The sequence below is a fragment of the Ursus americanus genome, chromosome 9, assembly GCF_024610735.1.
Source record: "Ursus americanus isolate L20-20 chromosome 9, mUrsAme1.1.p, whole genome shotgun sequence".
Lineage (NCBI taxonomy): Eukaryota > Metazoa > Chordata > Mammalia > Carnivora > Ursidae > Ursus > Ursus americanus.
This window is the reverse complement of record NC_142135.1, coordinates 73,713,296-73,728,757: the sequence shown is the minus strand read 5'-3', so window position 1 is coordinate 73,728,757 and position 15,462 is coordinate 73,713,296.

The window sequence follows — 15,462 nt, the reverse complement described above, 5'->3', positions numbered from 1 at the left end:
ATGCTATGTATTGAATCCACATATATGTAAAATTCTAGACTAATTAATGTAGAACTTGCTTAACTAAGAAAATTGTGGAATTAGAATAAGAAAATACTGCAGATACTAACCACAATAATAGCTTAGTAAAAAAATTCATTGTTAACAAAGCTATAGGTCACAAAACTGTTTCTTTTAACTATAATATTTTAAACTTCATATATGTTTCAGAGTTTCTGGGAATGGGAAAATAACCCCCTCAAGGGTGGGACTTTTGGGCTTACAGCAATGACTAGGGACGGAGTGTTGCTGGCATTTGGTGCACAGGATCTAAAGATGGTAAGTGTTAGGGAGGGATACCAGCACAGTACCACACACAAGGCATTTTCTAGCCAAAAATGGCAGTCTTGCTCCTATGGAGAAAGGGGGATGATGACTACCTCTATCTGATCAATCTGTCATTCCAAATATGAAGACATATTCTAGGCTGTGGTGGGAACACATGGCCTTACCATTACAGAATGACATCATTGTGGCACATCTGAACACTAAGAGGCACTGCCAAAAAGAATAGCATAAGTATCTACTCAAACATTACATGTGCACACACCACAACCAAACAATCAAATTTCCAGGAATCTCTGCTAGGAAACTCTCAGCATGAGTGTGTAAAGATAACTATACAACAATTTTCAGTGTAATGTTTTATTATAATAGCAAAAAAAATGGAAAACTCTATTTGTCAGGTCAGGTTGCCATAACAACACAGATTGCGTGGCTTAAACAACAGGACTTTATTTCTCTCAGTTTTAGAGGTTGGAAGTCCAAGGTCAGCGTGCTGGCCATTTTAGTTAGTGATGAGGTCCCCTCCTGGCTTGTAGATAGCCACCTTCTCACTGTGCTCTTACACGGTGGGGAGAGACAGAGAGAGTGCACACACTTATAATTCACAAGGTATTGGTTATTTTTTTATTAAATGCCAGAACTGTTGAACTTTACCTTGTTGGGTATGGAAATATTTTTTTATTCCTATAAATATTCCTGAGTTTTGTTCCAGAACATATTTATATTACCCATGGTATAATCATTTTGGGTCTTTCTTTTAAGCTTTGTTAGGCAGAGCTAAAGCAATGTGTCATCTAGAATTAATTTTCCCCAATACTGAAGCAAAACTCTCTGAGTTCTGAGTACCTAATACCTTTTGAGTTTTAAGTGTTCCCACTCAGGCCTTTGAGAACAGGCGCTAAACCCAACCTTTTATAAGCTACAAGGATTGTTTCTTCTATCCTTTGTGTGGTTCTTCCCCAGCCTCGACTAGTCTCCTTACACAAGTACAATGATCAGTACTCAGCTGAACATTCAAGAAGGACCCTATGAAGATCCCCAAAAGCTCACTCTATGCAGCTCTTCTTCACCAGTACTCTGCCCTAGGAACTCTACATTCCATGGCCTCCTCTCCAAACCCTCTGCTCCATCTCCTCACCTCAGGGGGGCCATCATTCCACACTTGGGTGTGGAATCCCTAAGCCAGAACCTGAAAACTTTCTCAAACCAATAAGCCAGGGCATCCATAGGGCTCACTTCATTTGTTTCCTGTCTCTTGGGGATTGGTGCCCTTCATTGCTGACATCCAATGTCTTGAGTACTGTTTTGTTTTGTTTTTTTCATATACTTAGTCAAGTTTTCTAGTTGCTTTAGTCAGAAGAGTAAATTCATCCAGTCATTCTGCCTTGGCCAGAAACAAAAGTATGGGTGTTTCCTTTTGAAAGGAAATATAAGAGAAAAAGCTTTCACAGAAAGAGGAGAAGCATAAAGTAATCATGTACAAATAAATTCCCAAAGGCTGAAACAGAGGTAATGTTATTTTATTATATCAGAAAAACATTTCCTGCTTAATTTCCACCCCAAGAGGTAAATGATAAGTTAAGCTTTCATCAAAATGTATTCAGTTTCTTTCTTCTTAAAATGGCCCTCCTTTGAAAAGCATTTGACAAAGTACAACATACATTCATAATAAAATCCGTCAGCAAAGTAAGTCTAGACAGAACATATCTCAACATAATAAAGGTCATATATGAGAAACCCACAGCAAACATCATACTCAATGAGGAAAAAGTGGGAGCTTCCCCTTAAGGTCAGAAATAAGACAAGGATATCCACTCTCGCCACTTTTATTCAACATAGTACTGGAAGTCCTGGTCACAGCAGGCAGACAACAAGAAGAAATAAAAAGCATCCAAATCAGTAAGGAAGAAGTCAAACTTTCACTATTTGCAGATGACATGTTACTCTATGTAGAGCACCCAAAAGACTCCACCAAAAAACTACTAGAAGTGATAAATTCAGTAAAGTTGCAAGTACAAAATCAATATGCAGCATTCCTATATACTAATAATGAAGCAGCAGAAAGAGAAATTAAAAAAACAATCCCATTTACAATTGCACCAAAAATAACAAGTTATCTAGGAATAAACCTAACCAAATAGGTGAAAGACCTGTACTCTGAACATTATAAAACATTGATAAAAGAAATTGAAGATCAGACAAGGAAGTGTTCATGAATTGGCAGAACAAATATTGTTAAAATGTCCATACTCCCAAAGCAATCTACACATTTAACGCAATCCTTATCAAAATACCAACAGCATTTTTCACAGAGCTAAAACAAACAATCCTAAAATTTGTATGGAACCACAAAAGACCCCGAATAACCAAAGAAATCTTGACGAAGTAGAACAAAGCTGGAGGCATCACAATTCCACACTTCAAGTTATATTACAAAGCTGTAGTAATCAAAACACTATGGTACCAGCACAGAAACAGACACATAGATCCATGCAACAAAATAGAAAACCCAGAAATAAACCCACAATTATATGGTCAATTAATTTTCAACAAAGCAGGAAAGAATATCCAATGGGAAAAAGGCAGTCTCTTCACCAAATGGTGTTGGGAAAACTGGACAGCAACAAGCAGAAGAATGAAATTAGACCACTTTCTTACCCTGCACACAAAAATAATCTCAAAACATATTAAAGACCTGAAACCGTACAAATCCGAGAAGACAGCACAGACAGTAATGTCTTTGACATCAGCTGTAACAACATTTTTCTAGATATATCTCCTAAGGCAAGGGAAATAAAAGCAGAAATCAACTATTTGGACTACCTCAAAATAAAAACCTTCTGCACAACAAAGGAAATAGCCAACAAAACTAAAAGGCAACCTAGGGAATGGGAGAAGATATTTGCAAATGACATACCTGATAAAGGGTTAGTATCTAAAATCTATAAAGAACTCCTCAAACTCAACACCCAAAAAAACAAATAGTCCTATTAAAAATTGGGCAGAAGACATGAACAGATATTTCTCCAAAGAAAACATCCAGATGGCCAATAGACACATGAAAAGATGCTCAACATCATTCATCATCAGGGAAATGAAAACCAAAACTACAATGAGATATCACTTCACACCTGTCAGAATTGCTAAAATCAACAACACAAGAGATAACAGTTGTTGGTGAGGATGTGGAGAAAGGGGAATCCTCTTACACTGTTGGTGGGAATGCAAACTGGTGCAGCCACTGTGGAAAACAGTATGGCGTTTCCTCAAAAAGTTAAAAACAGAACTACTCTACATTCCAGCAATCACACTACTGGGTGTGTGTTTTTTACCCCCAAAAAACAAAAACACTAATTCAAAGGAATACATGCACCCGAATATTTATAACGGCTTTATTTACAATGGCCAAGATATGGAAGGAATCCAAGTGTCCATCCATAGATGAATGGTTAAAGAAGATGTGAGACACACACACACACACACACACACACACACACACACAGAGGAATATTATTCAGCCATAAAAAATGAAATCTTGCCATTTGCAACAACATTTATGGAGCCAGAAAGTATAATGGTAAGCAAAATAAGTCAGAGAAAGATAAATACCATATGATTTCCCTCATATGCGGAATTTAAGAAACAAAACAAATAAGCAAAGGCAAAAAAAAAAAAAAAAGAAAACCAGAGAGAGAGAGACAAACCAAGAAGCAGGCTCTTAACTCTAGAGGATAAACTGATGGTTGCCAGAGGGGAGGTGGGCAGGGGAATGGGTGAAATAGGTGATGGGGATTAAGGAGTGCACTTGTGATGAGCACTGGGTGTTATACTGAAGTGTCAAATTACTACGTTATACACCTGAAACTAATATAACACTGTATGTTAACTAAACTGGAATTTAAATAGATAGATGATAGAAAGAAAGAAAAAGAAAGAAAGAAAGAAAGAAAGAAAGAAAGAAAGAAAGAAAGAAAGAAAGAAAGAAAGAAAGAATTTTAAATACCTAAACACCAATAAAAATATGGCCCTCCTTTGGTCCTCCAACATCCTGAGTTTTCTCATGTTATCATTATCTTTATTCCTCACTTATAGGGAAACTAGTTTCCACTATTGAGATATAAAATATGAACTCAGTGCCTCTGATAGTAGAAGAAATCCTCTTGCAATTCATGTCATGGTGGGTGCCTAAAGGATAAAGACTGGATGGGGAATTCTGGAATTTAAGCAATGTAATATTATAAGTCATGAGATGTCAAGAATTTCTGAGAAAAATAAGGATTGAACTATACATCAGAAAAAAACAAATATCAAAATCCTCCCTTCTTATCACTTTTGTTAATAACTTAGCTATGGGATGTAGGTTGCTATGTGAATGAAGATGAACTAGGATAAAATTGTAATGTATTCTGTACTGTGCCCAGAGCTTCATATATAATATCCATGTAAAGTTTCTTTTTGTAAGTCTGTTTGAAAGCAGGACATAACCTATTCCCTCATAATGCCTATCAGCAAAATATATTTGAGCAAAACTGATCTCTGTTTTCTGAAGGCAGTCCTGGAAGTCTAGATACAATAGACCTGTTGGTGCCGGTCACATGGACATGTTGAGTTTGAAATTCATACGGAATACCCAGGTGGAAGTGTCAAGGAATCAGTTAAACTGATCTTTCTAGAGTTCAGGATGGAGTCTGGACTGGAGATATGATGTGGGTATCATCAGCGTGGAAAACAAAATTCCAGTCTTGAGAAAGGATGCAGTCAGCCAAGAGCAGGAATTGAAGAAAGCTAAGGGCACAATCCTGAGGACATACTACTTATGGACCAGGAAGAGGAAAAAGAATAACAAAAAGAAGTTTCCAGATAAGTATGGGGGAAAAAATCTATGGAAGACTAACAATATTAAGGGGACAGAAAGTTTCAAAGCAGAGGCACTGGCTTACTGTGTCAGATGCTATAGGCAGGTCACATGGAGGACAGAAAAGGGACCAAAATATTCCGTTACTAGAAGGTGACTCCTGGTACTGGTGACAGAAGTTTCAGGGCAAACTGAAAGATGATTACAGTTTTATAGAACTTGTTTTTAAAGATTTTATTCATCTGAGAGGGAGAGAGCAGGGGGAGGAGGACGGGAGGAGGAGGGGAGAAGGAGGCTCCCCACCGAGCAGGGAGCCTGACGTGGGACTCGATCCCAGGATCATGACCTGAGCTGAAGGCTGATGCTTAACTGACGGAGCCACCCAGGCATCCCAAGTTTTATAGAACTTTTTAAAAGCTGAAGTAAACATGATCAAAGAGCCACTCATTTAACTTGTCTGATATAATTAAATTCCAATAACCAATCTTTTAACTTCTCTTTTATATTTCAAGGAGCTATATGGACTATTATCTCCCTAAAATTTTATGAAGATGACTTCTCACTACCACGAATTGAATTTACTTATTCACATGGATGGAACTGGAAGGGATTGTGCTAAGTGAAGTAAGTCAAGCAGAGAAAGACAATTATCCTATGGTTTCCCTCATATGTGGAACATAAGCAATAGCACAGAGGACCATAGGGGAAGGGAGGGAAATCTGAAGGGGGAGAAATCAGAGAGGGAGACAAGCCATGAGAGACTGGGCCCCGGGAAACAAACTGAGGGTTTCAGAGGGGAGAAGGGTGAGGGGATGGGTTACAGGGTGATGGGTATTAAGGAAGGCACGTGTTGTGACGAGCACTGGGTGTTATATGCAACTAATGAATCATTAAACACTACATCAAAAACTAATGATGTACTATACAGTGGCTAAATGAACATAATAATAATTTTAAAAAACTTACTTATTCACAGGCTAGGTTTCAAAGTAAACCAAGTGGAGAAATCAGGAAATTTTTCATTTTATTCATGCAGAATTTTTTTCCTGAGGCTCAGATAAACAGGGTTTGCCTTCACCCACCCTAACACACGTCTCCTCATTATCCTGTTCTCTAATGATGAAAAGAGGCCCAGGAATCAGGGCCAAATGCATGTCTTCATCTTCAAAATACTTTTTAAATATCATACTTCAAGATATCACAAAAATGAATGTTTAATGCCATTTTACAAGAAGGAGTTGAATGTTGTCGGTAGACCTAGGAATTATTCAAACTGCAGCATATACTGTGGATATATATATATATATATATATATATATATATATATAGGTCAGAGTAGAGAGAATAATAAGCAGAACTCTCACCATGGGTAATTCTCATATTTCAATGAATTAACAAAAAATCAAACTTGATAAAAATCAAGTAATTCCATTTAAACTAGTTTGATTATAGGGGCGCCTGGGTGGCACAGCGGTTGAGCGTCTGCCTTCGGCTCAGGGCGTGATCCCAGCGTTATGGGATCGAGCCCCACATCAGGCTCCTCTGCTATGAGCCTGCTTCTTCCTCTCCCACTCCCCCTGCTTGTGTTCCCTCTCTCGCTGGCTGTCTCTATCTCTGTCAAATAAATAAATAAAATCTTTAAAAAAAATAAAGTAGTTTGATTATAATGAAGTATGTTTGATTAACTCATATAAACAAAGGATATAATAAGCTGTCATTTTTACAAATAGTTGAAAACACTAGTTTTCTTCATTGTAAAGCTGAGAGGAGATAGAAATTTTATTCTTCTTTTTTTTTAAAGATTTTACTTATTAATTTGACAGAGAGAGAGACAGCCAGCGAGAGAGGGAACACAAGCAGGGGGAGTGGGAGAGGAAGAAGCAGGCTCCCGGCGGAGGAGCCTGATGTGGGGCTCCATCCCAGCATGCCAGGATCACGCCCTGAGCCGAAGGCAGATGCTTAACGACTGTGCCACCCAGGCGCCCCCAGAAAGAAATTTTATTCTGTCATAACTTTCTTGTAAGTTGAATCTGAAAATTTAAAGTTTCATATCAATGTGTCAAGAGTACAGATGCTGAGAAGAAGAAATTAAAAAGAATTAAGAGATTGAATTTATTTTTTTTCTGGGAGAAAATACATTAAAAACTCAGACGTAACAAGTTAAACCACTGGTATAACATTGATTTATGTAGCTATTGCTACGGGCTGATTGTGTCCTTCCCCCCAGATATCATATGATGAAGTCTCCCAATCCCCAGTACCTCAGAATGTGACAGTATTTGGATGTAGGGTCTTTAAAAAGGTTTTTGAAAATGAGGTAGCCTCATTAAGTCAAAATGAGGCCCTTGGGGTGGGCCCTAATGCAATAAAACTGGTGTCCTTATAAAAAAGAAGAGATTAGGATATAAACATTAATGAAGAATATGCACCGTCTCCCTATTGCCCATAGAACAAAATCCAGACTTCCCGGTATAGCATTCAGTGCTCCCTGCAATATGGACCCAACACCATTACTTCCCTTGGCCTCTAATCCAGCTGTTATCACAAGCTTATTAGACCAGATGAGTTTTGTGTTCTCCCCTTCACTCCACCTCTCTCCTTGTACCAGGAATGCCCTCTTGGCTCTCCTCTGCTAATCACCCATACCCATCAATCAAGGCCCAGCCCATGACCTACCTATAACTCTATCTGTACCATTCAGTTGCTACTTAATCTAAAACTGAAGTTTTAAAGTTTTAAGTCAGATTGCATACTGACTTTTAATAGCTCTTTCTCCAAATATACCTTTCTTTAAAAACAGAAAATTATTAGACCTAAATTTCCACTGATGCTATCCACATTGTCGATGCTTCCTCCCCTAGTAATTTTCTCCTTTTTAATCATTTCCTATATTTCTAGACCTGTGCTCTCAATGTAAACTGGGGGATAATATTGTCTTCAAGGTGACAAAATGGTCCTTGAGGTTGAGAAAACTGTAGACATTACGATGGTCTGTGACCCATAATGACTCAACCCTACCTGCCAAAATGTTCTTAGTATTTAACTTCTCTTGTCAGGGAGAAACCAAATTCACCTTAAAATTTAGGGTTTTTTTCTCCTCTGGATTGGGCAAAAATGAAGAAAACATTGAGAAATGCTGCTTCAGACGAAGAAAAGGATTTCTGACTGTACTAGTTTGCCAGGACCGCTGTACCAAACTTGTCACAAACATGAGGGCTGGCTTAAAAACCCCAGAAGTTTCAGAAATGTATTCTTTCTCAGTTCTGGAGGGCAGAGGTCTAAAATCAAGGTAACAGCAGGACTACGCTTCTCCCAGGATTCTGGGATAGAATCCAATCCTTGCCTCTTACAGCTTCCAGTGCCTGTAACATTCCAATCTCTCCCTCCACGGTCGTGATGCTGCTTCCACCTCCGTGCCTTATGAGGACCTTGTCATTGGATTTATGGACCACCTGGATGACTAAAAATGATCTGCTCATATCAAGATCCTTAACTTATTTACATCTGCAAATACCTCTTCCAAATAAGGAAACATTCACAGATTCCTAGGATTTGATGTGGACATATCTTTTAGGGACCACCAATCAGTCACTACCCTGAAAAATAGAGATCCTAATTATAAGGAGACAAAGGGTAGGAAAAGTGTTGCCTGGATGGCTGCCTGACTCCCTGATTTGTTACGAGCGCGTGTGTCAGCCAGTCGGTCCTCAGCAGTTTGTAACATAATACGCTATTGTTAAAGGAGGCCCTTAGACCCAGATGGCTGTAATGTCTGGATAGCCTACATAAGCAAACCAAAACCTAAGCCAGAGTCAATTCCTGTAAATGCGCTTGTATCCCAGAAAACAAAATTTAAGAGCAACCAATCACAGGGCGCCTGGGTGGCTCAGCTGGTTGAACGTCTTGCCTTCGGCTGGGTCATGATCCCAGGGTCCTCGGACCGAGTCCCATGTTGGGCTCCCTGCTCAGCTGGGAGTCTGCTTCTCCCTCTTCTTCTGCCCCTGCCTCTCCCCCCAGCCTGCGCTCACTCTCTCTCTCTCTCTCAAAATAAATAAATAAAATCTTTAAAAAAAAAAAAAAGGCAATGAATCACGAACAGCCAACTAGGTTTTCTTTTTCTTTTTTTTTTTAAGATTTTATTTATTTATTTGACAGAGAGAGAAACAGCCAGCGAGAGAGGGAACACAAGCAGGGGGAGTGGGAGAGGAAGAAGCAGGATCCCAGGGGAGGAGCCTGATGTGGGGCTCGATCCCAGAATGCCAGGATCACACCCGAGCGGAAGGCAGATACTTAACGACTGACCCGCCCAGGTGCCCCTAGGTTTTCTTAAATGAGGCCCCTGCTTAACCTGTGGCCAAATAATTCCCTTGCTTTGCTTCTGCATCTGCTCTGCAAAAGCCTTTTCCCCAACTACTGTTCGCAGAGTGCTCCTAACCACTTTTGGTTTGGCACTGCCTGATGTGAATTTATGTCCAATTTTCAACATAGAATCTCTCGAATTAAACTCTTCAAAGTTTTAATATGTCTTAGCTTGTCTTTTAAAAGTTCTGGTGTCAGAAACAGGATCCAAAGGAGACCTTTGACAGCTCTAGAGGAGCAATCGGGCAAAAGCACCTGCTGAGCCCACTGTGCCCACCTCTTTCTTTGAGGGTGCAGAAAGTTCCTTTCAGATCTGAGCTCTGCAGCTTTTGCACTGTGAGCTCTCCAGCTTTGTTTGAGCATTTCTTTTTCCAGACTGGGCCCAGAGTTGGAGTTGGTCTGAGTTAAACTGGTCTAGGTACATTGTGAGGCCTCCAGTAGCTAAAATTCTGTATTAATGGAAAAAGACAAGAGAGCAAAACAAAACGGGTTCCTCTAAGTCAAAGAGTCTGGGACTCCTCCAGCTAGGATTCTGCCTGAGTATACATAGGAAAATTATGAGCCCAGAACCTGTGTTTGTCTGAACAAGTGGATGAAAATTACCAAAGATAATCTTGAATTACATTGGCCACACTGGGGAACTTTTAATTTAGATAAGCTTATCCATTTATAAAGTGCCCTAGAGAAAAAGGCACCCCAAATTTTCCAAAAATAATGGGATACATCTTTTGATTGGTATGCAGAAACTTCTAAGAGGCTAAACGAATTAAAAATGGCTTCCTAGAAATTTCTTTAAAAAGCAAATGAAAAAATCATAAATCATCTCCATAAATATCAGTAAAAAGCTTTAGGCATCAGAGCAAGTAATCTTAACTTATTCCAACCTCCAGAAACACAATTTGGATCCAACGGTTCTTTTAGAAACTAGTGGTTTTGTATTATAATACTTGTCTCATGACTAAAATTTAAAAAGTGTCTGCTATATGTTAATTTATGTCTATAGACGTGTTATAGATGTATCACTTTTCTATGTCCAGATGGTACTGGCAAAATTAATTTGTAGAACTCTATTTAATGGGCTTAAAGAAAAATAAATTAAGTATTTACATAAATTAAGTATTCTCTCAGAAATATAGAAACTAACCCAAAAGTTTTTCAAGTTCACATGATCTGGCATAATCTGGGTAAAAGCTAGTCTAAGTTTGGTTGTTTTAATTAAAGCATTCATGTCTTCAGAGTTATCAACATTAAAATATAATGCAGACGTACAACTTCAATTCTACTTAGGTTTACTAGTCAAATAAGCTGATATTACAGCTGTTAGAAAATGCTGCAGCAAGAAAAATAACTTGAGATGATGGATAGCTATTTAACATTTTGTGAAATTTTCAGGAGTAATCTCCACGTCATTTTAAGGACAAGTACATTGAATAGATGAAAGTAAAAGCTTATAAATGGACTTTTCAACAATAATTATGTTTTATGTTATGTCTACTTAAAGTAGTATCTCTCAAGAGCCTAAATACCAGGGCACCTGGGTGGCTCAGTTGGGTAAGCGTCTGCCTTTGGCTCAGGTCATGATCCCAGGGTCCTGGGATGGAGCCCCATATCAGGCTCTCCGCTCAGCAGGGAGCCTGCTTCTCCCTTTTCCTGTGCCTGCCACTCTGGCTATTTATGTGCTCTCTCTCTGTGTCAAATAAATAAGTAAATAACTGAAGTCTTAAATACATGCTTGTACATCAGATGGTCTCACCTGAGCTGGGAAAAAGAGAAACAAGATGAACTAGGAGATGAATAGCAAAAATCTTTCACAAACTAACATCATAACCTATGAGTTTCACAGCAAAACAAATCAACCCTTAGAGTGACTGAGGGTGGCACTAATACCAATTTTTTGGTCAATCCATCATGTACAAGAAGATGGCCAAAAGGGGAAATTGTTAAAGTAATTAACCTAGGAGGCCATTAGACTGAGCTCCCTCTAATGCCTTGGTAGACCGTGTAACCCAGAGTCAATTCCTGTAAATGCATTTGTACCATAGACAAGGACACTAAACAATCACAAACAGCCACCTAGACTTTTCCAGATTAGTCAACCACCCAATCTGTAGCCAATCAAATCATTTCCTTGCTCTGCTTCCACATCTGTTCTTACAAGCCTTTTCCCAAGCTCGTTTCAAGCACTTTCAGTTTGGTGCCGCCTGTTTCAAATTGATAGTAACTCAAATCAATGCTTGAAAAATGTTAATGTGCCTCAGTTTACCTTTTAACATTATGAACTGAATGTGTTTCCCTCAAAATCCATGTGTTGACGTTGTAAACCTCAGTATGATGATATTTAGAAATGGGGCCTTCAGGAGGTAATTAGGGTTAGATGAGGTCATAGAGATGCCCTCATCATGGGATTAGTGTCTCTATAGGAAGAGACACCAGACACCAAGGAAAGCCATCTGAGGACACAGCAAGAAGGTGGCTATCTACAAGCCAGGAAGAGGGCTCTCACCAGAACCCGACCACGGCAGCACCCTGTTCTCAGACATCTAGCTTCCAGAAAGGTAAGAAAATAAATTTCTGTTGGTTAAGCCACACAGTCTATGGTATTTTGATATGGGAGCCCAAGCTGACTAATACACAATACAAATGAAGCCGCTTAATCCCACCGCCAGAACAAAGCATGATTACACATCATTGACAACGACTAAAACTCCTGTGAGCAGACAAATCACAAGAGCAAACATGTTTAATTCCTCTCTCTCTCATTCCGTCGGAGACATGTTCACTTAATGTCCCCAACATGGCAGGCACCCCAATTTTGGGGGGTGGGGTCTATTCTTCGGAGTTGTGAGAGTCCGTTGAGGAGCCCAGATGCAATGATCTCAGTAAGTGCAATGACAGAGGTACGTCTCAAACTGCTCCAGGCACCTAGAAGAGGCAGGTGGTGCTGCTGCTCACAGAGAGGAGAGAGAGGTCTGGCGGCTCCACCTTAGAACTGACACTGGTGCCCGTCCTAAGCAACGCAGGCACATTAAGAAACAGAGGGCATTCCGGCAAAAGAGAGAAAGCATGATTCACAGATTCTGAGCCAGTCCCTTTCCTTCTTTCTACCCTTGACCCCCTTGAAAATGTTGTCATTTTTAAGATGAAGCAGTTCGCTTCCTGGCAAGATGCAGAGCATGTTTCTCTGCCTCGCTGAGCAAAGCTGGTGACCAGGTGTGCTCTGCACAGCATCTTCCCTGCACCACCCCAGCCCCAGACCTGTCACTATGAGGCACGTGTCAGCAGGTTCCATGAGCAATCCTCTTTACAGAGAGGCACAAAGCCATGAAAAAAAAATCAGGAACAATGCAGTGATGGAGAGAGGCTAGTCCTCAGGTCACCCGGGATGGTCTTCTCCAAGCATCACCAGGGATCTATTTGGCATCAGGGAGAAGAGAAGAGGCAGGCACCCCTCATGATCTGTCCCTCACATTATCTCTTCAATACATCTACCTCAAATTGCCAATTGTCAGTTACAGCATATGCAAGATATCCTCTGAGCTGCTTTGTAATCCCTTGACAATTGAGCTCTAGATTTGCAATTTGGAAATGACATGAGGGAAATATAAAACTACAGCAACAGGAGAAAAATAATAGTAATAATTCATACGTTCTTTAAATTAAGTCAATATCCCATATGTTTAACTTTCTTTCCACTAGAATAGGATCATGTTATACGTTTAGAGAAAGTATACCACTTAGAAGTGATCAGAAGTAGAAAAAATACGAAATTTTTTTCATAGAAGCCTAAAACATAATAAACGTTATGAACATCATCATTTCCAATCTTTTCTTTCCAAATGTGGGTTAAACTTATATTTGCCCATAGAGATAGAGGAGTTCCAGTCAAAGGAAATCCTATTCTAAAAGATGATTTAACATGAAACACTAATTGCCCCTAGTGAACATTAGGCTACCAGCCTACCTTCAGTTGGGTGAGGACTTTGAGAAATTTTTGCAGCTCACTGAATAAACTGTTAGTTTAATGGAATAATGGTTTTTCCATTGTCTTTCATACAATAGGCATTTGTAGGAAGCTGACCTTCTTTGGCCTAACAGTAACTCAGAGTATTGACACCATGACACCTTTACAAAGTCCTCTAACTATCCTAACAGCCTCTGTGTTGGTATTACCAAAGCAGATCTACTATCAATCACACAGGATTTCACTTACTTGCAATACCGGTGCCCTAAATTCTTACGGCAACCAAGCTTCAGGATTTTCCACGTAGGTCAGTTTTATTATACTGCTCTATTGGCCCCATAATGACAATCTCCCACAATTGGAAAATTTAAAAATATGGTCACTGCGGTAGCAGCTTCTAAAGTGGCTCAAGTAATCCCACCTCCCAGTTATTCCTGCCCTTCTGTGATCCTCTCTCCCGAGCATGGGCTTGACATACTGACCTTCTTCTAAGACACAGCATACAGCAAAGGAAAGGGGATGTCACTTCTGACGTCAGGTTACAAGAGACAGTGACTTCCATCTTGCTTGCATTTGTTGCGTTGTTCTCACTTATTCGCACTGGTGAAGCAAGCTGCCAGGTGGTAAACTGCCCCTCGCACAGCCTGATGTGGCAGAAGCTGAGGGTGGACTCCAGTCAGCGACCAGCAAGGAATTGGTGCCCTTAGTTCACTTGCGTTCAAGGAACTAAGTTTTGGCAACAGCCGTGTGAGTGAGCCTCAAAGTGGAGCCTTCCTCAGTGAAGCCTTGAGATGACTACAGCTCCAGCTGACACCTTGACTCAGCAGAGACCTTGAGCCAAAGGATCAGCAAAACTGCAGTCAGCTCCTATTACTGTCAGACAATAAATGTTATCTTAAACCGCTAAGTTGTGGAACACTTGTCATGCAACAATAAATAACTAATACAGTCACAGCAGCCAAAATAATAATAATAGCTAGCATGTAGCAAGAGTTTATTCTGTGTTGAGCACTCCAATAAGCCTTTCATCAATCCTGCAGGTGAAAGGAAACAGATGAAGCTAACTTAAACAAATAGTAATAATATCCTCAAAATAAAATTTTTTTATTTGGAAGTTATTGGATCATGTAAATGAAGAGTCTAGGATTAGATCTTCAGGTACAGTGAATTGCTCAAATGATGTCAGGAATGTCTTTCTTTCTGCCTGCCTCTCTATTCTGGTTCTCAGCTGATTTCATTCTTAAGGAGGCTCTGTGCAAGTATTGGCAAAGATAGACACCAGTGGCAGCAGGTTTATATTCTACTGGTTAGTAACCCTAGTGGGAAAAAAGCAGTACTGCTTTTCTGATAGCTTTAGCAAAATTCCTAGGGTTGACCCTAATTGAACAAGTCACACACTTGACCTGGAGCAGTTACTGTGTGTGGGCAGTAGGATGGAATTCACTAACTTGCCAAGTTGTTCACAGACCTGGAGCTGGATGCAGAGTGAGCCCTAAGCAAATCACAAGGGTTGAGGATGGGATAGATGTATTTTCCTGAAGAAAACTGGAGTTTTGTTATTAGAAATAAGGACAAAAATGGTGGACAAGAAAAAAAAAAGTCCACTCCATGCCACCTCTTGTGAGCTCAGTGTACACACACACACACACACACACACACACACACACACAAGCACAATTCCCTTTTTCCATATATACACTTGCAAAAACATTCCCACTGAACATATTCTAAATGACATTTAAAATGTATTCACTCAGGGCGCCTGGGTGGTTCAGTTGGTTAAGTATCTGCCTTCGGCTCAGGTCATGATCCCAGGGTCCTGGGATCGAGCCCCACATCGCATTACATCGGACTCCCTGCTCAGCAGGGAGACTGCTTCTCCCTCTGCTTGATGCTTTCCCTGCTTGTGCTTCCTTTCTCTCTCTCTCTCTCAAATAAAATAAAATCGTTTAGAAAATGTTTT